At 33.4% G+C, this 25,348-nt stretch overlaps 1 long non-coding RNA gene across 2 annotated transcripts; it reads right to left on the bottom strand.

The window, feature by feature from the left end:
* Positions 1-13,020: 13,020 nt before the first annotated feature.
* On the bottom strand, positions 13,021-20,487 carry LOC124885586. 2 transcript variants are annotated; one of them, XR_007042783.1, is made up of 3 exons: positions 18,209-20,487; positions 13,433-13,596; positions 13,021-13,342 (listed from the first exon to the last, which is right to left on the bottom strand). It is a non-coding gene; the product is annotated as an uncharacterized LOC124885586 (long non-coding RNA). The 2 variants fall into 2 exon arrangements; XR_007042782.1 differs by lacking the exon at positions 18,209-20,487 and having other exon boundaries at positions 13,433-16,480.
* Between the last annotated feature and the right edge of the window lie 4,861 nt (positions 20,488-25,348).

Below are 25,348 nucleotides of genomic sequence, written 5' to 3'. Positions count from 1 at the left end.
CGAGGTAGCCACATAATTTATAGAGAATTCTCTCCCCTTCATACAGTAGAGATTACCGGTGCTTCCCGATGATGATGAAAGATTTGATGAGTTAACCCAAGTCAATTTGAACACAGATGCGGGCATATCTACCTATAATGGTGGAAGATGTGCATGTATCTACCTTTAGTAATTTGCTGATCTTTTGACCTAGCCGTTTCAAAATATTAAGATCGTAAAATTCCGTCGGCAGTTAAGGGAGACGCACCCAGACAGCTGTCGAGTCAATTTGAGAATTACTGGGGACGAAGTTCGGTTTCTAACTCCAAAGTGAGATGTAGCTCCCTGCAATAAACTAGGGCCCCCCTTGCAAGATCTTAGCCTGAATAGCCGGGTTTTGTAATTTGACGGTGTAGAAATTGAACCCCAAATCAAACAAACAAAGGGGTTCTAGAATTCGCCAAAGGGCTTCCAGTTTCATCTTCAAATACTTGTGAGTCAATTTGGCTCTAAAGGCCTTCACAATTAGGGAAAATTGCCAAGGGGAGTACAAACAGGTCTTGTCCTCTAAACTAAAAATAATTATAGTCTTGTAGATCAGCTGGGGTTGGAGCATCAGACGAATCTACAATCGTAGAAGTGGATGGGGCTAATTTACCCAAAGTGACATCACAGTAAGAAGGGTAGTTGAAGATAGGCTCGGTGGGAGTTGTGGTGAATTCAGAGGGAGGAGAAGTTGATTCAAGCATAGTGGAGTCCATGAGTGAGAGGAGATGAAAGCAGTATATAGGAAAGCAGTAGCAAAGGAAAAGTTTGAGAAGAAAATGAAATGAAAGAAACTAGAGAGAAGGTAGACCCTCTCTCTCTAATGTGGCAACATCTTTTTTACTTTGAGTCTTAATTATACAATATAAGGATTTATTTGATCCAATTTAGTTCTAACTGCATTATGTTGGAACTTAATTGAATTGTAATTAATTTTTCATCAACTTAATAAATGACATAGAGCATATTATGAGTCATTTTTAAGCAACTTAACACCCATTCTATACAATTTAAATTATAAGTTCTTGAGAAAATATAATTATCATAATATCATAGAATAAGAAAATTCATTACATTGTTCCAAACTATCTTTACATCCCATAAAATCACCAATAATAGAATTGGATTCCATCAACCACCGAAATTGAGAGACTAATGGAAATATGGTGACTAAGTAATGTTATAGTTGTCCCTACTTTGTTTGAAAAGCTAGATTGATGTGTGAGAACTTAAATTTAAATGACATTCTTCTCCAATTTTAAAAATACTATTGAAAATCTGCATCCAAAATTGACAAGAAAGATTACATATTTAGGATTGATGAAATTCTAATGCCATTGGGTGATATGATGAAATATGAGACAATTTCTATTTTGAAGCAAGTTTAATTATGTTATTTTGATGTTATGTAATTATATTTGTATGGCATTGTGATATTTGATAATTTGATAGAATATAAAGATAGTTTGTGGTTTGAAACAATGAGAAATAGTAAATATCTTGTGTTTCATAGAATTCGGAGTCTAAAGCATAATTTTTTCATCAAAATTTTCAAAGGGGCAACAAAAAAAATTAGAAATTAAAATAAATCAAAAGGGTAAAGGTGAGGAAAAAGCCCTACCTTAGTATAAAGAGTAAATACATAAAACCCCCTTGACATTCTTCTCCAATTTTAAAAGGATTATTGAAAATCTGCATCCAAAATTGACAAGAAAAATTACATATTTAGGATTGATGAGATTCTAATGGCATTGGGTGATATGACGAAATATGAGACAATTTCTAGTTTGAAGCATATTTAATTATGTTATTTTGATGCTATGTAATTATATTTGTATTGCATTATGATATTTGATGATTTGATAGAATATAAAGATAGTTTGTGGTTTGAAACAATGAGAAATAGTAAATATCTTGTGTTTCATAGAGTTCGGAGTCTAAAGCACACTTTTTTTGATCAAATTTTTCAAAGGGGCAACAAAAAAATTATAAATTAAAATAAATCAAAAGGGTAAAGGTGAGGAGAAAGCCACACCTTAGTATAAAGAGTAAATACATAAAGACCCCCTTGATCTTGTCCGAGTTTTAAAAAAAGACACCTAAACTTTAACTTTGACCTATTATCCCCACAATTCTTCTTTATTCCGTTGCAAATACACCATTTTGACTCTCTGTGTGTACACACGCGCCACAGGAACGTGAAAAGGCTCAAAATTTACTTTGCTGGCCAATTAAAAGCTGTCACGTGTAAATAATTTGATGTATAATTTATCTTCTTATTTTTTTAAAAAAATTAATATTTATTTAATTTTTAAAATTATCCCATACCCCCTATCCCACCCTTACCCCACCATTATCTTCTTCCCCATTTGATAGCTTCTTCTTCATCACCATAACTCAACAATATCAATTACAACAACAACAACAACATCAATTACAACAACAACAACATCATCATCACCATAACTCTACTCACCTTTTACCATCACCATGTTTACTTTCTTCAATTTCAAGTTCTTATTTCAATTTTTTTTACATTTTGAACAATTTTATAAAACTCAATATATTTCAAGATGATTAGGAGTATTTTTTTTTTACGTTTCAATAAGCTATTTATGGGTTTTAGAAAATTCAATAATTCATTTATAAAAAATTTCAATTTTGATATTATTTTTCTCAAAATCTTTATTGCTTTAAAATATCATAGTTTATTCAGATAAAAAAATGATTAATTTCATATTAATAACTTAATCAAAGTTGAGAAAGTGCTAAAAAAATTTGTAAGAAAATGGTTCTAATTGTTGTGTAATGGCTGAAGGGAATGAAAATGTTTAGTGGAGAAGAAGAACGCGTGGAGTAAAATTATTGGTGCAAAGGAAAAAAGAAAGTCAAAAAGTAAGAGAGAGAAAAAAAGAAGAAAAAAATATAAAGAAAATAATTTAAAATAAAAAATATGTATTTTTTTATTAAGTCAGACGTGTCAAATTTTAATTGGTGCGTGTAAAACACCTACTTTTTAAAACTGGATTTCATCCAAAAATAGTGTAATAATATCGATTCAAAATTGTTTGGGGGGGGGGGGGTATTAGGATACTCAAAAAGTTCAAGTGTCTTTTTCAAAAAAGGTCCAACATCAGGGGGTATTTATGTATTTTCTCTAGCATAAATGAAAAAAGAGTCATTAGTTATTTTTGATAAGGCGTAAGAAAACAACACGCCTTACTACTTCATATTTTACCAGGCCTTACGAGGCATTTACTGTCCCACGCCTTACCAGGTGTGTAAAAAACCACGCCTTATGTGACCAAAATATAAGTTATAAAAAAAAAATTATCAGGATACTTCAAAAAAGGTTGCCCCTTTAGCCATGGTTTTAATTTTTTTTAATAAATAACTATAAAAAATAATTATTTATATTTATAAACTATCAGGTCATATTTTCTTAACTTCAAACTTTTGTTGCAAAAAACATTTAATGTATAAGAGATATACTCAAATATTTTTATAAACATAAGCATTCTTCATAAGAAAATACTTCAACGTCAGTCGTTTGGTCATAAACTATTTTTAATTTATGTTATGACCTTAGAATTAGATTAGTTGAAGGTAGTTAGAGGAATAAATGAATGGCCCAGATTAAAAGCTCATTAAATGGATGTAAGTCCCAGATCAGTTGACATGACGCCCTACGTTCCTATAAAAGGTCAGGAGGGGAGAGAAAGGGCCCATTAATAAATTTTCGATAACCTAACTACCTTTTCCTATTTCCTCTCCTTCAAGTTCTCTCACGCTCTATTTCTCTCTCTACCAATTTCTTCTTCTTCTTCTTCTTCTTTTTCGTATTAGTTCAACTTGGAGTGCAACAATGGCGAATTCTAGCTTCATTTTCATTTAGTTGTTCAATTTTGTACTTTAGTTTCTTCAATCAATAAAGAAGAAAACTTTTCATAATTTGATAATCTTTGATTAATTCAATTTGTGCAATTATTAGGTCAGGTTCTGACATTTGATATTAGAGACAAGTTCAGCTCTACGACCTGCAAAGAGTAATAATGTCGAAGGGTACTCATTTGAAACTTATGGATGAGAAAATCCTTCGATACAACAAACTGTTAGTGAAGTAATTAGCTAGTCAAACTGAGGTGAAAATTATTCAAACAAGCATCCAAGGAACATTGGAACAAATTTTGGAATGATTAGTGGGATTGAAGAGGCACAATAATGGTAGTTGTAAAGGAAATCCTAATTTAGGAGATGGCTTGTTTCTGATTCCTAGAAATAAAGGTCGACCAGCTCAATGACAAGGCAATTAAGCACCTACATCAAGATGGGAGATATCTAACTTCGAAGGTCATAATCCTAAGGTATGAATTCAAAAATACGAATAATATTTTGATCTCTATAAAATTGCTAAACACTAGAAGGTTAAGAATGTTTCACTTTATCTATAAGGAGATGTTAAAGTCTGGTACCTTCACTGAACCTAATTAGAGGTTTAGTGACCTAGTTAGAGTTTAAATCTAAATTATGCAGCCAATTTAGAGATGTCACGGTGGAGGATGTGGTGGAAGAGTTCAATAAATTGGTTCAAATAGGGAGTGTAGATAAGTTTTTGAGCAAATTTGAAGATCTTAAGGCTCAAATAATAATAAGGAACCTTACCTTAAATAATGCTTATTTTTTGTCTAGTTTATAAGGACTTTAAAGAAGGAGGTTAAGTTTGCAATTAAGATGTTTTGATCGACTACCTTGATCTTTGCAATTAAGCAAGGTTGAATGTAAAATAACGCAATAGAGGTTGTCTTGAAGAAAGCTAATCCTCTGTACAAACCTGCTAGTAATGTTTGTAGTGTAGGGGTTGCGAAAGGAACAAACACCTCTAATGTGAGACCTAATGTGTTCAGGGTGAGTCTTGAAGTATATAAATATAGAAAGAGTAATCATCTTTATTTCAAATATGGGGATAGGTTTAGTCCTGGGAACCAATGTAAGATGAAGCAACTTCAGCGCATTACTGGAGAAATTAAGATGTCATCAGACCAAATAGACAACCGTAATATAGAGATTAAAGGTGAATTAAATTCATAAATATAGAAAGTTGTGTGCTTGAATGCATTATTAAGAAAAAATATAGGGGTCAGTGCTATTCTAGTTGGAGGGCCAAAAAAGAATAAGTCCTTGTCGTAGTGGTGGACTCTGGTGCTACCTACTCATAGTTTTATAGATGAACAAACTATAAGAGAAAATGACCATTATTATGTGTACTCTCATCTAATTAGAGTGGTCATTGTAGATAAAAACTATGTCTATTGCAGTTCTAGTTGCATAGACTATACTTCGCTAATTGGAGGTAAAAGTTTTACAAAAGGTTTGAAGATCATCAAGTTGGGTGGATCTGATATTGTGCTTGGCAATTAAGTTTTACAAAAGGTTTGAAGATCATCAAGTTGGGTGGATCTGATATTGTGCTTGGCAATTATTCGATGGAGAAATTTAATTGAATAGCCCTTCAGGTCATTTTTCATATTTCTAGTTATTTTTTCCATTAAGAATTTCCTATAGCTGCCCCAAGTTATTTATAACTTATTGGGACTGATAATTCGGTTATCGGGTAGTTCATTTATTTTTTAGAGCCAATTTCCTATTTAGAAGTCTTTGTTGGCCTCAAATGGCCACCGGGTAAAAACTCCAGTAAAACAATCTCAGATGTGAATTCTGACTATGCTAAAAGCTTCAAGATATCAATTTTAGGCTAGGTAGACCTTTGGTTTGGGTCCCAATGCACCCAAGCTCATTTCGACCTATTGGCTGAAAAGTTAGAAAATTGGTAATTTGGATGTGGGGACCACATTTGGTCAAAACAACCTCATATAGAAAATACAACTTTGTCATCGCATTCGAAATGTCAAATTTAGTGTGGTTATATAGTTCATTTGCATAAATTTTATTCCAAATGAATCCTAAGGTGTTATTGGAAACTTAAAAAAAAATCCAAGTTTGTTGATGTTGATGCCTATGCTATCGCACAAAAGCCACTATGATTGCCCTATTGCAATCTCAATGAGGCCATGGCGATCATACCATTGCGATTGCAATCCATGGACTGCAGTAGCGACACCTCTGTACCTAGTATGGGTATAAAAAGGCCCTTTAGGCCGCGTTTTGGCTATTTGTCACTCACTCTTGAGAGCCAAGAACCCTAAAAGGGTGATGTATCTTTAAATTGAGTCTTGTGGGTGACTTGGGAGCTTGTTTAATATCTATTATTGCAATTTTATCCGAATTAAGGTAATATTTCATCACTTTCTTGATGAATTTCTCGGTTCTTAAATTTGATCATAATTGAATTTGGTAATTATCATCAGAATTAAGGTAATTTAGCCAACTTATTAAATTTGATCATAATTGAAATCAAATTGACCACAATTGCAATGCAATTGGTTAATTTATTGTCAAAATTTAAATGAGATGGATAATCCCAACTCTATAACCTATTCCTGACCCGGTTCGGCCCATCCTTTTTTCCCATTTCCCTTAACTCGATCCACCATTGCCTTCTAAAAAAAACCTGATCAAAACAACACAATACTCCAAAAGAGCAACAACAGGAAACAACGTTCAATATCAACAACATCAACCTAACGACAGAAAAAACCCAACAATTGAATAACTCCAGTAACCCGACTCGACCCAACAAATCAAATGCAAATCGACCCAATGAATCAATACAACAAAAATCCAAAAATACCCCAATTCCAAATTTTGAATTTTTCATACGATTTTGTACTATTTCCAGCTCCTCTCTTATCCATTAAGGATTCAAAGAATTTGCTCTCATCCCACACCAAAAATCAGTCCCAAAATTCCACCTAATTTACCTCTATATAAACCCTCCCCACTCCACTATTCAAAGAGGATTTTTCGGAATAAAAAAAAAGGGCAAAACATTCTCTTCACTCGGCTAGAATTTTGGACTTCATGTTCCCAACCTTAGAATTGTGAGAATTGTAGCTCAAGTGTTATTTTCATTGTTGTTTTCTCAACAAGAAAGGTGGTGAAGCGAAGTCATCGTCGATTCGTCATCCCGTTCGCTGCTCCATAAAAGGTAAACACATATTATCTTTTCTTGTTCTTCTTCTTGGTGTTAATTTTGATTTTCATAAGTAGTCGTAGTAATGTGGGATTGTTTTTTGTAGAAGCCTTGGAGGCCATAGGATCTTGTGTAACGGTGTTTGTTACATAGTTGTGATTAATAAATATTTTTTTCCTTAATTGAGTTAGCTACTGTTAGTCTCATATTTCTTTTTCTAGTTCCATTTAAATGTTGCTTATTAGGTTTGAATCTTTCTTTTTTAACTGATTATTTTATATTCATAATTTTTCACGTGTTTGTTAAAAGTTAAAAATGAAATCTGTGTATGTTCTGAGGTGTAAGAGTGCTTAAAGGTGAATATCAAGTCATCTATTTTGCACCATACTCAAGGTTTAGTTGTTTGAGACCATTAAAGGTCGTGTTCTGTGTATTTTTGGCTGTTTTGTCTTGAGAATTCATTTTTTCCGTGCCCGATGAGAGATCACATATCATCTGTTATATTCACATTTTTGTTTAGCTAATCTATAACGTAACAAGGAGAAGAAAAACTAGTTTGAAGTTAGTAATTTGCCTTGAATGTTATTTTCTTCCTACTGATTGACTAACTTAACTCAAAGAAGGCTTAAGTAGGATTTTTTTTATGGAGTCTTCCTTTTTCTTTATCTCCCTTTTGTTGAAAAGTATGAGTTGTTTTTCCAAACTGTATAACTAACTATTAATAGTGATTACTAGGATTATAATGTTTTCATAGTCATTTTTCATAGGTGATTGTAAGATAAAAAGGAATCTGTTTTTAGTTATTTATTCTCATTATTTTATGGTTCAGATTTTGTGTAATTCTTTTTCTCAAGTCTAATATCTATGTCATCCCACAATATTTGTTCCAAATGCCCATTTGTAAACCCTTTTTGACTATCCGAATTTATTTACATTGGGTGTTTGATTTTATATGAAAATATTTTTGAATTTCTTTTTTGTTGGTTGTGTTCATTTCCATTGTATTAATCCTTATTTTTGTTTTTTTTCATTAAAAATCTGTCTGGGATCCACTTGGACTCCCAGTACCTTTGCACTTGAGCATTATCGAGTCCAAGACTCCTACAAGTCCAGAGTGGACTAAATTAATGAAGAAAAAGGTTGTATACAAAGATATACAACAAATATATGTGTCATACAAGTGATATATAAGAAAAGGAGTGCTAATATTCATCCGTAGGAATCTAAGTATGTGTATATGATTGGTTTTCTGTCATGTATACACAAAGTATACACAAATATGCAGATATTTAAGTTACTGATATACAACTGTTATACAAATAGGAAAGAGGACCCGAAGTCCATCAAAATGGGCCCAAAGCTTGGGCAAAATTGAAAATGGGCTAAAAAGGGGCTCAAATCTCAACGTCTCTTCGTCTATTTCCTTGTAATTGGTACTTGATTATTTATTTATAGTTTAATTTAATCTAGATGAATCATCGGGGAGCAAATTATATTGAAATTATTCGTTTATGTTGGTTGTTTAATATTTTTTAAAAAATTGACTCCTATATTTTAGGCAAATTTAAGCTCGAAGAATAACTTGAGGATTTACTTATATCCTTTCATAGTTATTATCGATCCTAAATTCACGTTTAAGAAGTTGGTTTAATTCTTTAGCCTAAAGTCTTAATCCGGATAAAATTCTTAAAATTAAAATTAAATTGTAACTTCGACATTAAGTTTATTTCATTATTTTGAAATAAAATGAATGGACAACTTTTAATAATTTTTATTCACTTTTAAATGAAATTTTTGAATAAATTCAAGACTTTATAAAATAATTTCAAGATTTTTACAACTTAAAAAGTTTCAAAATTAGCCAAATAAGTTTAATCCATCGGGAACCACACTTTGTGGATTTTCGAAAGTGCCCAACACCTTCTTTCGAATTTACTTGAAACTTTACATAGACTCTAGTTATTTTTTTAAAATATTTTATTTCAAAATCACCTTTTAAATGATTTCTTAATTTTTCTAAAAATTAAGTGGCGTCTCTAAATTAATTTTTCAAAATAAAATCAAATTGACTTCTTTATTGTTCGCTGCGAAGTTATGAAATGGTTTTTCGAAAAGGGATCGTAACAATATGTAACCTTATTTGAGCTATTGTGGCGACCTAGAAATCGTAATTTAGGTTGAGTTTACTTAAATGCCCATGTTTCTAGTCAAAATTCTTATCTTAAGATTGGTTATGACTTACTTGACATCTAGAAGTTGAACTAGATACCTTAGCTTAGTTTGGGGTATAAATTTCCTAAATATGGACATTGAGGATTAGGAGTGGGTTCCTCAAACCCACCTTAGGCCAAGACTTGTGTTAGTCCTTGTGGACTTAGTTGCGGACATTATGCCTAGTTGAGACTGTTAAGCCTTTAGAATAAGTTTACTTCGTGGCTTGGTAAATTCTAATAATTTTTCCTGAATTATGATTAATGGCTTGTGTCCATGATATTGAGCCTTTAGAGATGCTATTTCCTCTTAGATATGATATTTGGCCTTTAGAGATATTATTCCTTTTAGATATGAAAAATTACATTATAGAGATGATATTCCTTATAGTTATGATATCTATGAGAAGTGTTATAGATGTGCTATGCCTCATAGTTATGAGTTATGCTTTATTGATGCATTATGCCTCCCAGAAGTGAGATGCCTCCTATATGTGAGATGACTATTGACATTCCTTATGGCTTAGAGAGATGTTATGCTTCATAAATATGCTATGACTTATTTAAAATGAGATGTATTATAAATATAATTTTGATATGGATTTCAGATATATATGTGGGCTAAAGGTTGTGATTATGATATTATAATTATTTCGAACACATTATTTGGCCAAAGGTCATGATATGGTATGAGTTGATCATCCGGGAAGTGTCTATCCTTGTAAAGGATATGATTGTAGTTTATTGATATATTGTTGCTTATGGTTCCATTGTATGAATACTAGCGATGGCATGCATAACTTTGGTACATTCTTGATCGTTGCATCGATGATTGATACGATTTCGATTAGATTATAATATTATTATTTTTGTCACTAACTAAGGGTTAAAGCCCACTTTCTACCTTAAAAAAATAAATTTCTTCATAATAAATGCTTGTTTTAATGAATAACTTATATGTAAAAGAGGTTAATAATGATGTTTAAAAAGATGTGACCAGAACAACTTTCGGTTATGATTTGATACTATTAATTATATCAATCATTAGAGATTTCGACCCTTTATACACTTTTATAATGATTTAGTCCCAAAGTTCACTCCGAGCAACAAACTTATGAATTTATACTCTTTTAGCCACGACTTGAGCCCATGCACCCATCATATCCAGACACACATCTCTCTTGTATGGGACGGAGGAAGATGCTGGATTGATAATATGAATTTTGGGTAAAATCCAATGAAAGTTATAATATTCATGTTAGTGCATATGCTTATTGATAATGTGATATTGATGATAAGCGATGAATTATGGAAGTATACTCTACCTTGCATCTTTTTGATGTTTATTTACTTTTGTCCTCATGGGGCTTGTTCTTTACTTTAGCCCTCGTGGGGCTCGCTCTATATTATTGACCTTGATTTGAATATTATGATGATATGATGATATCCGAAAAAGGCTGGACAATATTATGATGATGTGATTATTCTTGGAGAGGCCAGAGGATATTATGATGATACCCGACAAGGCCAGTGAATAGTACGATGATATGATGATATTCAGAAAGTCTGAAGGATATTATGATGATGTGATGATACTCGACAAGGCCGGAGATGATTATATTGATATGCCTATGTGCACATCTATTTTATCCCTTTTTGGTTTGAAGTGTTGGGAAACACTTGGTTTCAACTATTTAAACCATTTCAAAACTTTAAAGAAAATTTTGAAATAATTTAAGAAAATACAGAGTCGAGACTTAATTTATTTGAAAAGAAACTAAGAAAACTTTTTAAAGAAAATTCTAAGTCTTAAATCAGAAAGACTTAGACTTTTTGAGAAAATCCAAGGTAAGAGGTTCTTATTAACATTTTAAGAAGGTTTTAAGGCACCTAAATCGTCCACTAACTTGCAGTTATCCGAACTGTTTGAAAACCACCTTCGACTAACTTTGAAAAAGAGAAGTGGTTTTTGGAAAGAAAGTGATTAAGGAAACACTTGTGCAAAATCAATTTGACAATTTAGTAGGGAATTTAACTAGGTTCGAAGGTACAAATAGCAAATAACCAGAGAAAAGGAAGGGAAAATTATGAGATTTAGGCTTTTAGGCTAAAACCCAAGAAAATATGTCCTAAACTAATTTGGATTTATAGCTCACTTGCACTTGTCCTAAACTAGTCATTTTGGGCTTTCAGGCCACAACCGCTTCACCTGTATTAAATTACAACTTTGGCTTCTAGACCCAAATGAATGAATAAATAATAAAGAAATAAATTAAATTAACGCAATAATAAAATCAAGACTTTTTCAAGTCTTCATAGTATCTTTATCAATAGGTTTTAACCCATTCTTCTTCTTTTATCTTCTTGTAATGGTACACTATATAATTGACTTTGGGGCCTTCGAAATTAACTCAGGAGTAATGGGCCTCAACGGCCCATAGTGATAATGTAAAAATGGGAAAGAGTCCATTTAGGACTCGAATGTATCCACATGCAAAGAGAAAAGTAAAGAAACTAAGATATGTTTAAAGTGTTAATACCTAACAATTAACAATGACATGAAATGAGAACATTTTTGTGCGTAATGAGAACAATATTAGCATGATTTACCTGAAAGACATTCTATCAGCCTACTAATTCATTTCACTTGTGGAGGTATCGCATTAAATTTTATCCACCAGGAAATATATACTTCAAACACCTTTATCAAAGAAATCAATGAAAAACATAATTTATTATCAGCAAAACAACATTTAGACCGACCAATTTCACTACTTCATTAAATAGGAGAACATCCTTTCTTGCATAAATAGCCTTGCAAAACTTTAAGAGTTTTAGAAAAATCAACCAAAATTAGTCCAAGATAAAGAAATATTAATGAACAACCAACCTAAGTGACATACAAAATAAAGAAAGAAGAAAAAACAACAAAAGCAATCTAGAAACACAATAAAGCAAAGAAAAAGGAAAGGTCTATCTGAAAACAAACAAAGCAAATAGAAAAGGGAAAAGGCAAACTAGAACCAAACAAAACAAATAAAAAGGGAAAAAAGAAATTGGAAGCGAATAAAGTCTTGACCCTAGAGTTAAGCAGACAATATAGGTTGTTTAAATAACCCAACATGAACTCTAAAGGAAAGTTTCCGACTTGACTTACTTTCTCACTTTTGAAATCAAAACTGGAGTTTGAAATAGAGATGTCTTAGACTGAACTTGCTTATTTTTATTCTTTACATTTACCTCCCCTTAAGTCCATTTTAACACCGATATGAAAAAAGAAAAAGATAACAAAGGGACTTGAAAATCAAAGTAACAGCTTACTAGCAAAACCAAAACCTTAATTCATCCTCATCCTCTCTTTGACAAGTTTAAGATTACATGTCAAGCGGATCATAGAGGGGTCTTTGGATTAAATACCCTTCACTTATGAACCTATTCTGTTGTTTCCATTAACATTGAGAGTCAAGGGAACTTGGGAGTGATTCTAAGACTCAAGGAAAGGAGAATAACAAGACAACTCAATAAAAAGCCGAAATAAACATAAAATCTTGAATAAACAGGAGATGCAAAAACTAGACTAGGATATATAATACATTACTAGAAGAATAACAAAGAAAGCAAAATCTTTAGACCACAACAAATTTAAAAAACTAAAACAATCATAAGAAATAAAACACACAACTTAATAATACAATTCAAAAAAACAAAGCTTAAAAAGTTAATATTAACAAATAAAAATAGGGGCATTATCAACACAACATCTTCATTTTTACTTAATGAGGTTTATCCTATCAAAAAATGAGAAAATCGTGGACCGAATTCCAACCAGCACTTGTTTGAATAAAGAAAAATATTAAATTCGACACACGATAAGCCAAGGCAAGCTAACGTGCACCGAACATGGGACGACGATGTAATACGGCGACCTCCATGATAGTGATGGCCACTACGGCAATGGAAACATAACGAAAATGTTCTTCTTTAACTTTTGGTAGCTTCCTCCCAACTTAATTTCAACCTATTCACGAGGAAGGGGAACTTGATGATGAGGAAAATGTTGAATACAATAGTGTTTGAGAGAAAAATCAAAAGATAAAAACCCAATTACCTCAACAGTGACCCCCCCTCAGAGACTTTAAATCTCAGATGTTAGTTCTTCAACGAGCTCGACATCTGAAAATCCAGCTACACAAAAAACAAAGACAACAGAGGTCCCAAAATCTCCAATGAACAGAGGTGCAAACAAAGGTAGTATGCTGACATATCAACCACCTAACCAATGCGAGCAAAAGAAAGTGGTTAAGTTGATTATGGAGGACATGCAAACAACTGATAATCACTGGTCGACTGCACTCATATGTACTTGGTGATACTCCTTATGAGAAGTTTATGGACAATTTTGTAACTACAGTGTGGAACTTTGTGAAAAATCCCCAAATCCTGTACCATGCTGACGGCTATTATATATTTCGATTTTCATCGATTGAGGATAGAAAAAAAGTCATGCAAGCTGGCCCTTGCACTTACCACAATAAGACATTAATATTAAAGCATTGGGTAATGGATTTTGTTTTTGACACTGAATACATCACCACAATTCCCCTATGGGTTAACTTACCTGGGATGCCTGTGCGTTGTTGGACTGTGGAGGCACTAAGCAAGGTGGCTAGTGTAATTGGAAGACCCTTTCATACTGATAGGTACACTGTAGAAATGAATAGAATCTCTATGCTCAAGTATTGATCAAAGTAGATATCTCCTATCTGCTCCTAGACTCTATTGAGATTCACACACCATTTGGTACCATTAAGAAAGGGATTGAATATGATTGAAAGCTGAAATTCTGCTCTGATTATGTTAGATTTGGACACACAGATGAGGAATGCTGGCTAAAGAATAAAGAACCTATTCAAGATAAATAGAAAGAGCAAGAAGAGGAGGCATTTAAGAAACTCCCTAAACAAAAAAGAAGAGGTAAAAGAAGGAAGAAAATGATACCAACTAGGATAGTTTGACAAGATTAAGCTGTCGTTAAGGACCAAAATAAGGTGAAGGAAGATACTGGGATAGCTGAACCTGAAGTGGCTACTATGAGTGGTATGGAAAGCAAGTTTCCAGGTAACAAATTTGATGTATTGAATAAAATAGAAAATAATAGAGCTGGTCCCTCAAGACTAAGCCAGGTTGTACCTCACCAACCTCCATGAATATCTGTACCTAGAATGTAAGAGGGTTAAATAATCCCTTTAAGCAGAAAGAGGTGATCCTCTTTATGAAAAAAGAATAAAATAGATGTATTTGGTTGTTTAGAAAAAAGAGTTAAAGAAAGAAATGCTAAGGATGTACTTCTAAAATTTAATAAAGAATGGTCTTATGTAAAAAAATTTCCACGTAGTGAAAATGGTAGAGTCTGGTTGTTTTGGAAAAAACACCTCCATGTACAAATATTGCAAGTACATGAGCAATATGTGCATTGTAGGGTACAGAATGTATCGATAGATTTCTTAACTATTGTCACTATTGTATACGCTAAGAATGAGTTGTCTCAAAGAGAATCATTGTGGCCTGATATCCAATGTATTAGTGGGAATATTTATGAACCCTGGCTATTATGTGGTGACTTTAACAATGTCCTGAGCACTGATGATAAAATAGGTCAACCAGTAACACACCATGAGATCAAAGGATTTAAAGAGTTGATAGATAATCTGCAGCTAACACCACTGATATCAAAGGGTAGTTACTTTACTTGAACCAACAAAAGCAGGATGCAAATAGAGTATATAGCAGAATTGACTGGGTGCTTGGTAATTATGAATAGATATAAAGATTTTTCACACTGAAGTGTATTTCTTGAACTCGAGAATGTCTGATCACTCACTAATATTGGTCTAATGTATACACAAAGAATGCTTATATCTAAAGCCTTTCAGACTTTATGCTTTAGTATTTCTACATCATGAGTTTCAACAGAGTGTGCAAAAAGTATGGAGTTGATATATGAGAGAGGACCCTATGATTATCCTCTAGAAGAGACTTAAGAAACTCAAAGTACAAGTGAAGGACCTCAACACTTACATGTCTTCTTATGCTCAAAATCTTTCCCAGGCTAGACAACAACTGGAAATAGTATAAGCTCAGGTTACTATCCAATTGAATAATCAGGATTTGTTTGACCAGGAAAAGGCTATTTTAAAGGATATTCAAAAATGAAGCTTAGTAGAGGAGCAAGTTTTAAGACAGAAATCTAGAGCATGTTGGATTGATAATGGTGATGCTAATACAAAATATTTTCATGCTCAGCTCCAGATCAGGTCTGCCTAGAATACAATTTTATCAATCTATATAGAAATTGGAACAAAGCTCATAGGCTCACAGGAAGTAGAGGTTGAATTTGTTGACATATTCACTGCACTTATGGGTGATTGTGCTAATAAAATGCCATATCCAAACTCAGAAGGGATCAAAGTAGTGTCTTTCTTACTAGAGAATAACAAATTTAGCTAGTAAAAATGGTGAGTTCAGAGGAAATACACCAAGTGGTTAGAAATATGCCTAAATAAAAAAGCCCAGGGATGGATGGGTACCCTATTGATTTGTTCTAACAGCAGTGGTCTATCATCAGAACAGAGGTCTATTCAGCTGTGCAACATTATTTTATACTGGAAAGATGAAGAGAGGTTGGAACTGCACAACTGTCACACTGATTCCTAAGGTTCCATCACCAAATAAGGTTAAGGGATTTAGACCATAACTTGTTGTTCCACCACCTACAAAATAGTTGATAAGATCCTGTCTAACAGAATAAAATAGGTGCTGAATGGTGTAATTGGTTGCTTACTGTCTACCTTTATTAAAACAAGATCTATCACAAATAATGTTCTACTTAGTCATGAGCTATTCAATGGGTATACTAGGAAAAATATATCACCTAGATGTGTTCTTAAAGTGTACCACAGGAAATCTTATGATACCTTAAAATGACCTTTTATTAAGGCCATGCTTGTTGAGATTAGATTATGGAATGTGTATCAACTGTGTCTTACTCTTTGATGCTTAATGAAGGGCTTACTAAATTATTCCAAGCTAGAAGGGAAATGAGGCAAGAGGATCCCATGTCTCCTTACCTCTTTGTAATAGCCATGGAATACCTTCATAGAGAAATGCAACAACTAGCACAACAGAAATAGTTCCACTTCCATCCAAGATGCAAGAGATTTAACTTAATACATATGTGTTTTGCAGATGACCTGTTTATGTTTTACAGGGCTGACAAAGAATCTATCTTGCTGCTGCAACAAACATTTCAAAGGGTCTCAAGAGCATCTGGGCTAGAAGAAAATGCTAATAAAAGCTCCATCTATATGGTAAGATTAAGCAACAATCTAAAGTGTGAGCTGGTACAGAGTTTGGGATTTTTATAAGGGACTTTACCTTTCAAGTACCTGGGAGTTCTATTATCTGCAAAGAAGCTGACAATTACATAATGTATGTCTCTAGTGGAGAAATTCTCTGCCAAAATTATATGATGGACAACAAGGCTGCTATCTTATACTGGTAGGCTTTAACTTATAAAAGCAGTACTATTTGGTATGCAGAGTTACTGGGCACAGATATTCATATTGCCTAAGAAAGTGATTAAGATGTTGGAAGCTATATGTAGAACCTTCTTATGGATAGGACAATGGGAATTATCAAAAAAAGCATTAATAGCATGGGAGAAGATATGTCCACCAGGCTCAACAGGTGGACTGGGAGTTAGTGATTTGAAGCTGTTGAACAAGGCAGCTATACTAAAACATCTGTGGGCTATTTCAAAAAACAAGGACACACTGTGGATCAAATGGGTGCACTACTATTATGTCAAGCAAAGGAACCTGAATAATATGCCAATACCAAAAAATACAGCTTGGGTAGTGAGGAAGATAATTAATAGTAGAAAGGTGATACTTTGCAGAGCGAGGAGGTCTTGATGGAAACACTAGATAAGCCAGTATAAGGTGGTAAATTCTCTGTCGGGAAGGATTATCCGAGTTCGCAACCACAATACACAAAAGTAGACTGGAAGAGTATTACTTTGCAAAATACATCCATCCCAGGTTCAAGTTCAATCTATGGTTAGCAGTGAATAAGAGATTAACTACAGTTGATACACTTTAGAAAATTAGAATCCAAGTAACACTAGAGTGTGCCTTTTGCAATCAAACTGATGAGACATTTGGACATCTCTTCTTTAAATGTAACTATAGTAAACAGTTGTGGAGTACCTTGGTAAAAAGGCTAGGCTTTAACAGAAGCATAATGCCCTGGATGCAGGAACTAGATTGGATATGTAAATTAGCTAAGAAAAAGACTAGACCTACTAAGATAGTTTTTCCTGCTTTTGCTATGACTTTGTATTATATCTAGACATACTGAGGTTTCAGATGGCTCGGCTCAACTTGGAAAAAATATGTAAGGAGATTGGAATGAATATGCACATTCAGGGGAGGAATACAGCTACGTGGCAAAGCACCTTGAGGATGCTGAATCATTTTCCTAGAAAGAAGAACCACTATAATACCCCTTGAGTTTTTGAGTAGGTTGAGTAGAGTTAGCAGTATATGTAAAATTAAACTAGCTCAAAGATAGGTGATAGGTGGTAGATGGTTAACTTCTACCCGGGTATGTAATGACAATTTTGATTAATAAAGAAATTATTGATAAAAATAATAAATTCAAGCATAATCATCACAACACTTATCACATCAAAATCCTATAAGCTTCAAAGCCTTCTACTACAAACAATCCCAATATTACCACGTCTATAACTACACAACTATTGCTATGGAGAAAGATATGACAAAAAATTAATAATAAAACTAAAAGTGAGAGGCGTGTTTACCTTTTTTAGGGTAGCAAAATAGAACTTCGAGCTATCGTCGTAATCTCGACCACTGGAAAATTCAACCACCACATCTATCGACAACTTTCTTGAGAAATTTGTAAAAAAAAAATTTAACTCTTGCTTAATGATATCACCCAAAACTAACCTCCAAAAAGTATGCTATGGTCGATGCCAAATATAGTAACCCAACTAAGATTGGGGCCGATCCCAAAGTGAAGACATCAAATAGTATCTTAAACTTTGACAAAATCCACGAACAGTGCGGAAAAGTAAATGGGGGAATATGAAGGCAATAGTAACAGGGAGCCAAACTTGGAAGGTTGAGTTTGTAAAAAATAGAATATGAATATTAGGACTGTGTTCCCCCGGGCTTCACAACTATATAAGATTCTCGTGTTCAATCCACCTAACCTCCTGCTTTGTATGCAAAGTTGACAAGCTATGTACTATCAACCATCTTATGAGCACATTGATAGATTTCACCCTTTACCTTGTGAATCTCAGAGTTTCACCTTGTTGTACCTTGTCTATAACCTCAATACAAGTGTCACCTTTTAATTCTCAATTTGATTAGACTAGGGTTGATAGCCTCAAAACTATTGTAACCTCTTTTTCCCAATCTCAAACTTCCTTGTGAGGATGTTCTCGAATACAGGCAATCACTACACTTCTGTAGTAGCTTAGGTCAAATTAATATGAAAAAGTTTGCAATACACGCAACCACAATAGATTAGATAGATCTCTTACTTCCCTTATATAGCTAATTCGTCAGGGTTCCCACCACCCTAGTTAAGGAATTTAGCTGATCATGTTCATGAAATAATATATGACATAAATGAAGAACACATGTAATTAATTGTAGAATAATGAAAGAATAAATCCAAAGTCTCCAATTTGATGCGAAACCAAAACTCCAAGAACAAAATCTCAATGATCAAAGTATGCTAAGAGTATCAAAAGAAATGTAAAAGTGCATTCAAATTGCATAACCTAATAAAGGAATAACCCTAAGGTATTTATAGTATCTCAAAATAATAATTCTAATAAAAATGGAATAGGAAAATTAAGTCGGCAATCATTACGACTCGTAAGGTCTCTTTATGAGTCGTATGTTTACTAGTTGCCGACATTCCAGTGTAATTTCATCATCCAACTTTCAAGCCTATATTTTCATTATGATTACTCACCAAGAGTCATAGCCAGTCCTTACGACTCATGGTCTTCACTCAGTATCACTTGTGCCTTAAACTTTAGGATTTTGAACATTGATCTCTTTACTATTGTTCATTATGAGTCGTAGCCAAACCTTATGACTCGCAGTCTTAAATGACTTCACTTCTGGACTTCATCATAGCTCAATATTCTCTTTATGATTGCATGCTATGATTTATATTCACTCTTTATGAATAGTTATCATCTAATACTTAGCTCTTCCAGCTTAGCCTTAGCCACTGCCATCTTTACGAGTTGTGCTAAGATTCGTATAATGTCTTAACTACTCGTAGCCTAACCAACATTTTATCTATTTCAAACTTTTCTTCAATATTTTCAAGTCAAGCCACTTTCTACCTGATTTCGCTACAACCATGCAACAAACGATATCATATCCACCAAACTAACCTAAGTTCAAGCATAAATTCCTTATTTTAATCATCGAATGTGACATTTTTCATAGGTACATCACTCAATAAAGTTTTTTAGCCTTTTCAGACCTTGAGACTTGGCATTTTTATCTCATAAGGAGCTTTATATAGAAACAAAATAAGGGTTCATTTTTAGGCTCTGAACGATGTGGGAAAAGGGGAATTAGGGGTATTTTTGGATTCTCCTTGAGAATTTTTTGAATTTTGAATTAGGATTAGCTTTCATAGATTGTAGATTGTACGGATTAGTATGAAACAGGATCAAAATAGGGTAAGAAAAATTTGGGAATTGTAAGAAAATTCAAAAATTCTTTTCAATCCAATAAAAAATACCCACATATGTACTTGCACAGTATGAAATTTACAAAATTGTAAGGTGTATTTAACCATTTTTATGGACATATTGCCGATTTTGGATTCTTCTAGAACCCATATAGCTTAGCAACTACGAACAAAAAGGATGGAGGTGGAGATTGATGCAAATAGAGGAAAAAATAGACTGAGCTTGGGTTTCGTCTGGTTAGGTATGGTTGTTCGGTCAGAGCTGTTGAGGTTACATTTGGTTTTTATTTATCAGTGTATTTTTGTTGTTGTTGTTTTTCTATTGAAGAAGAATAGGGGTAATAGAGGTTGGTCTGGGTATGGGCTAAGTATTATTGGGCCTGGGGGGTCGACTGATTTATTGGGTTTAGGCCAGCTGGTGCAGCTGATGTTGTTGTTATATTATTGAATTTAGGCCCGGGTATTGTGGCCCAAAATTAAAAATGGGATAGGGTTGAAATTTGGTCATTTATAAAATGGCCAAATTAGACTAAAATTTTAGTCAACCTTGTTTCAATGTTAACCAAATTGGATATCAATTGACCAATTGCATTGCAATTGTAGTCAATTTGATTTCAATTATGTCCAATTTTAATAAATTGACTAAATTGAATCGAGGCTTAATACAAACTAATGACCAATTCAATCTCGAGTTTCTTAGTTTAATAAAATCAGACACATATTTTTCCAAATAAATTATTTTTGACAACAAATTATAATTAAATTAATATTTTAACTGTTTGATTTTATTATCAAGATAAGGTTGATTAAAATTTGATATTTTATAAAATAAATATTTAACTAATAAAATTATATGATTTTGTATAATTGAATACAAAAATATATAATCACTACTTAAAAGGGCAAAATTACCGAGATAAATATTTTGAAAATTTTTTATCCAGATAAAATAAATGTTGTAATCTTATTAAAACTAAAGAAACTTAGGAACAAATTTATTCGAAGAGGGCAAAAATTAGGTGTCAACAACTCCTCCCCCCCCTTTGGGTAGGGTGGATGCAAGTAACCCTGGGCAAAGGGAGTTTGATGTTTCTAATTTTGTCTGACCACAAATTTATTTTTCATAAACGGTTGTTTTCACATGAGTTTCATGAAGTTATGGTCGAACCCCAGTATCAGTTTTCCTACATATATCAAGTTACATGAGAACTCATGCCACTTTTAGTTCATAATGCTTGATTTTAAGCACAATTTTCATAGAATTCACAAGCTATTTCGATTTTTAAATTTTAGTAAAATAAAAAATTTGGGGATAAGTGGATTAGGGGAGAGGTAGAAATGTATTTGAATTTTCAACATACATCCCAACCTACATATCCTCAAGACTCATGGAATCAAACTGCTTGTAGTTTGACTCAATCGGTAGAAAAAATAGTCCTTTATTTCAGATGATCGTTGGTTTGAGATGAGTGACAAGTTGATCGAGCTGTGAAAAAAAAACTTTTAACCTATTAACCATGAATGTGGTATCCTTCACATCCATAGGCAAGAATTTACTTGGACATAATTTCCAAAAGTCTAAGTGTGTTGTCACTCGGATTTGAAGGAAAGAGAAGGTTACCCTCGGTATGAGTTTAGAAATATCTCGAAGGTGAATCTGAAACTAGAATATCCCAAAATATCCAAATTACTTCTAATATAGGTGTGTTTTGATGGTAGTGTCAATCATCCTTTAGCTCGTGTCCAAAGATTTTGATGTCTCTCTCTAGACTAAGTCCCGTTTTGCTGCTAAGAAAAAGTTTCACGTTGTGTTGCATCCTTTTTAGAGTTGTCCACACCAGTGGTTTTGATTTGAGATTTTCATCCTCTTGGATTCTCTCAACAATATCTCAAACAAATATTGTTAGTAATAAACATTATTCACGAAAGGGGTATATAGTTTTTTACCATATCTCTACGTGGGGTGTTATTCGAAAAGTGAAGTCGTCCCCTCGTATATCTATTTGGAGGGCAATAACTTGCAATAAAAAACCTAACAACCCTCTTGGTTGTTGAATAAAATAGCTCTTTTATCGATTGAATATGTCTTTAAAGTGGGGTGGTCCTCTTGGACATCGACGACACTTTATATAGAACGGTCCCTACAATCGTCCAATCTTATATTGCTGTGGATACCCCTTTGGTCAGCTATAATGCTTGTTGTATGTGGAATGATAAATTTTCTAAATATTGGAAATTATCCTTTATATGTGACCTCTGGTAAGTCTTGTGTATCTTTTGTATCAATATGACTTATAGATTTTCCTTGAATTGTCAATCTTTGGGTAATCTTGAGCGTTATTTGATGTTGGATACAAGGTGACTACCAAATAAACTTTGAGTTGTTAGCTTTTGGGTGATCCTGCATATTTTCTAACCTTGTAGAAGAGATGACTTAAAGATATCCCTCGAATCGCTAGCTCCTAGGTATTTTTGCACATTATCTGACCTTGGATACAATATGACTTATAGATATCTCCCAGATTTATAGTCTTTGGGTAATCCTACGCATAATTGATCTTGGATATGACACGGCTTATAGAAAACCCTTGGACATATCAATTTGGTAATCTTGCATATTCTCCGATAAGGATTTAGCTGCAACTTATTGATAACCTTCGGACTATCGATTTTTGGGTAACTTTACGCACTATTTAGTTATGATTTTTTTACAGCTTACAAATGACCTATGGACTATCAACTCATAGGTGATCTCGCACACTATCCTATTTCAAATAATGTGATATATAGATAACCCTTGTATTATCAATTTCTAAGAAATCTGATACGTCGTTCGATTTTAGATAGTGACTTAAAGACGCACCTTCAAGTCATATGATTTTGAAGCATTTAGATACTAGTTCATAAAATGATTAGATATCCTCAATGTCGGGTTATATATCCTTTGCGTGGTCAACAAATATAAAATGTTGTGATATCTTTGACCTCATATTATGCTATCTTTATGTGGTTGACGGATAATGTGCTCTAAATCATCTTTCAAGGGAAGACCTTATCATCTTTCATGGAGAGTGATTAAGAAGACTTATTTTAATGGCATTATTGCCCTCTTGACAATGAAATGATATGAAATGTCCCACTTGGCAATGGAATGAAATAAAATGTCCCTCTCAACAATGGCATATAATATCCCTCTCGGTAATGATATGATATAAAATGACCCTCTCGGTAATGGAATAAAATGAAATGGCCTTCTCGGCAATAAGATGATATGAAATAGAATGGCCCTTTCGGCAATGGAATGATATGGCCCTCTCGGCATGTCCCTCTTAGCAGTGGAATAAAATGAGATGGCTCTTTTTGTGATTTGAAAACAATTTCACCTAAGTCTATTTTTCTAGATTTTTTCTTTCTACATGTACCTGTACTTAAGGTATTCAGTTAGTAGTCACAATGTCTCTCGCACTGGTGACCACAATTAAACTTTATGATAGTATAATGTCAATACTCAGTATCATAATCTGAATGACTTAGTCCGCTATTAATATTCTCTTTCTGAAGAAATAATTAAATAGCAAATCCACTGGGTGAAAGTAAATGGGGTAAAATACTTTTATAGGGATTACTCAAATATCGTTTCTTTGGTTCAAAGCGAATTTTGAGGATGAATTTCTGCCCTTCCTCATATTGAGTGATCTTTTGATTATTGTATTTATCGTGCAAACTCCCTTGAATGCACCTGCACTCAAAGTAAATATTTAGTGGACACAGTCACTTTTTTTAGCGACTATTTTTTAAAAAAATTCAAAAAAATATTCATAAAGAGGATAAGGCGCCTTTGTTTGTCATCCATGGTCTCTTGAAATGAGATAGTCAATTCAAAAGGTACTCAACAAATGGATATTTAACCGATCTTTGGGGCTACCTAAAAATACCGTTCTTGAGCATTATATGCTTTGGTGTGGTTCCCAATCCATTTGGGGATTTTTGAAGAAGATTTCTATTTCTATGTGTTGATCCCTGCATCCATAGAAAAATGGTTAGTTTTAAGTGAAACTACTTCGTGTTAACCTCCTTCGATCTTTAGTCTTCTCTTTGCCATCTTTTGGGTGCTCCGTCATGTTTGAACTTCTGTCCTGACCCCCGTTCCAATAGATGCTTGGGAAATCTCTAAGTAAAAAGACGTGCATATATTTTCAAAAATAGTCTTAATTTTGAAACATTAGTTTCAAAAATTTTGTAAAAGTTTTTAGAAAATTTCTACCAATCATGTCATGTGCTAGCTCAACAAACATTTTTCTATGTCTGACATTCAAATAAAGGAATTCCCAAAAACTTATCATCGTCGCTGGAGGGTTCTATTAAAAGTTCTATCATAGCTGGAGATCTAGTCTATCTAGACTTTGTCATAGTTAGTGATTTCTAAAGCTTGACTTTGACCTCCTGGTGCTGGGGAATCTGAAATATGTTCCAATATTACTGGAAATTTTGAGGATCTCCTCAAAATTTCTACCCTAGTTAAATACTATTTGAGATGATCTTGGCTTGAGAGGATCTAAAGTCTTTGCTGGAATGGATGATGATCTTCTTCTTTCGAATTTTTGAGATTCCTTCTTAAAAATTCTGCCCAAGTTTCCATTTCCTGGGGTGGTATGACCGAGCCCGCTAGGATGGCTATGTATCCTGTTAAAGCAGAATTAGATCAAAAGTAGTCCAGGCCTATACTAGGGATATATAAAAAAATCTAATGGATCAACCAAAGCCGACATAGGCTGCCTACGTATCTCATTCTTGAGAATTCAGGTCATTACATAGTTCATACATAAAAGGAAAGGATAAGTTCTCCTACGGGGTTGACCGAAGCTGGAATAGGCCACCTGTGTATCCCTTTCTTAGGAATTCAGGTCAAATGTAGTTTGTACATAAAGGGAAAGATATTATAGGAAACCACATATCATAAAAACAACTACCTTTATAAAAGCGATTAGAAATAAACAAAGGAAAAAAGTGATAAACATTCTTCAAGCATAGTATCTCTTTACCGCATTGGAATTAATTGTTTTGCTCCACTTTTGACCATCTAACTCAAATAGGATCAGGGCTCCTCCAGATAGTACCTTGTAAACTATGTACAAACCTTGCCAATTCGGAGCGAACTTGCCTTTGTACTCTTCTTGGTGAGAAAATATGCATTTGAGAACCAATTACCCAA

This window comes from Capsicum annuum, chromosome 7, assembly GCF_002878395.1.
Source record: "Capsicum annuum cultivar UCD-10X-F1 chromosome 7, UCD10Xv1.1, whole genome shotgun sequence".
NCBI lineage: Eukaryota > Viridiplantae > Streptophyta > Magnoliopsida > Solanales > Solanaceae > Capsicum > Capsicum annuum.
This window is presented reverse-complemented; position numbering and strand designations above follow the sequence as displayed.